The following is a 2,352-nucleotide window of genomic DNA, read 5'->3' on the forward strand; positions in this document are numbered from 1 at the left end:
CTTTCTGCCATAAGGGTGGTGTCATCTGCATATCTGAGGTTATTGATATTTCTCCTGGCAATCTTGATTCCAGCTTGTGTTTCTTCCAGTCTAGCGTTTCTCATGATGTACTCTGCATATAAGTTAAATAAACAGGGTGACAACATACAGCCTTGACGAACTCCTTTTCCTATTTGGAATCAGTCAGCATTATTCTTCATGGTTCTATATCTAATCATGGAGGCCAAAGCAGAATTTTCCGTATAATTATAACATTGAGGATGTGGCCTCAAAGTAGTTATAAAAAAACTATGAAAGTTTCCACTTACGAGACCTAAGTTTAAAAAGTTCAGCTAAGGAGTGCTTGTCCCTACTTCAAAATCTTGTATTTTCCCTATGTTGTCTATAAACTCAGAGTCTTAACTGATGACTTAAATGCAAACAGGGTTTCATATTTAAAAAATTACATTTCTATCTCTCTCAATGTTCCAAGAGTATATATTTTCCCAAAAGGTCAGGTATACCTGTAGTGATGCTCGTTGATTGTTAGGACTGAAATGACCACAAAAACTGAACCATATGGTTTGAGAAAAAAAATTGGTGCCAGAATGAGAGAAAATGCAGTGTTGTGCTATGATGGCTCCAGAACTTCTCTGGGACAGATTCTTCTACCCAACTGGGCTCTAGGATCTCATGGGTGACACCAGTAGCTATCATTTGTGCCAGCAAACAGCTGAGAGGGGCATGGGGTGGGGGTGGGAGAGGCAGGACACCTCAACCTGCCCAGGGAGATCCAGGCTGGCCAGCTCCAGACTCTTGTTCTCCGCAGCAGCTGGAGTAGATTTTTGGTTTTTTCAGTTAGTAGGATTCCTACCAATAAGGACAGTCAATCAGAATTCTTAACTAGTCCAGCCTTAACCTAGTTGCTTTTAGCCCAGATGACAGCATGCAAGGGACATGAAGCATGGGGTTGGGGGGGCATGTATCTTTCTATCTGGAAATGGTACCAGTCCTGCACAGGAAGGACCCACAAGGAAATCTTGGGGCCATAGGTCCACCCGGGTGTTGTAATAGATGGTGAATGAATAGATAAAGGCTTGGAAGAACCCTGGGATGGAATTTGCAAGAATTGATTGATTTCCAGTTCGTACTGTCGCTATAGAGCAGTCAAGGTTTAACTCATTCTAAAATGGTGTAACTTCTTGTTTTCTTACAGTCCCTTGCATTGGTTTCTGATCAAATGACTGCTGTTTCTTAACCATAAAATTATAACCAACTTAATGTTGAGAGCTCTAGATTGGGAGTTAGGGGACAGGTTCTTGCCTGGTTTTAACTACTCCCTCGGCTACCCACTAGCTGTCTAACCATCTATAATACCCTAACTTTTCTGGGTCTTAATTTCCCATCTGTCAAATGATGAGGCTGCCCTCAAAGGACCTCTAAGATGGGTCTCCTCTGGCCTTAACATCAGGGACTCAAAACAACCAGAGAGCTTTCCGAAGATTTTCACTAGAATTTTGTACCGGCTCACTCCATCCTTTCCTTCCCCAGGATGCCCTTATTATTCGCCTCCCCGCCCGGTGAACCCAAGACATTGCTTTGGGATGTTTCTTAAAGAATAAATCTCTTGAGTTTTCCGGTCCAGATGATTGTTTTCTACATATGGCTGCTAACCAATTGCCTGAAATACATTCCTGCAGATACGCCACGCTCCCCCGCGGTGTCTCAGTACATGTACCCTCCCCCTTCCCGGAGAGGTCTCTCCCCCACCCCAACCTATTAGCTCCACACATTCGCAGCCAGCCAGGCACAGCGCCGCTCCGCCTGATGCAAAGATTGTCCTTCCCTTCAAGCAACCAGCCTGGCTGCACTACGCAGGCAGGAGATCCGAGAACCCTCTTCTCTCTCGTGTTTACGAGTAATAAAATAGCGGACTTGCCCCCTTCTTTTTATGAAGACAGTCCTTGCAGCTGTGACTGTAACTGTTGTTGGGTTGTTGTTTTTTTTTTTGCATATGAGCCAAGATTATGGTCCCATAACCCAATTAGTGTCATTTGGTGGTGGTCCAAGTGCTTCCCCTGCTCGAGTTTTAATTTGGGGATCCCCGGAGGCTCCACATCTGTAGCCGGCCTGTTCTTCCTCTCCCCTTATTTGCTCGAGGTTTATGGGAGGATTAGCTGTGTGGTCTGGGAGGCGGCTGCTTCCCTTTCATCCACACGGCTCTCGAGCCGCCGAGGAGCCTTTTACTTTTCATCCAGCCCTGGCACCTGGAGGCGGCAGCCTGGGCGACTGGAATGAATCAGTGGATGCCCGGCAGGCCCCGAGGGGCGCGGCCCTGCAAGCGTGGGGGAGGGGAGGACGCGAGGGAGGGGG

This window comes from Bison bison, unplaced genomic scaffold (genome assembly GCF_000754665.1).
Source record: "Bison bison bison isolate TAMUID 2011002044 unplaced genomic scaffold, Bison_UMD1.0 scf7180017864067, whole genome shotgun sequence".
Classification (NCBI taxonomy): domain Eukaryota; kingdom Metazoa; phylum Chordata; class Mammalia; order Artiodactyla; family Bovidae; genus Bison; species Bison bison.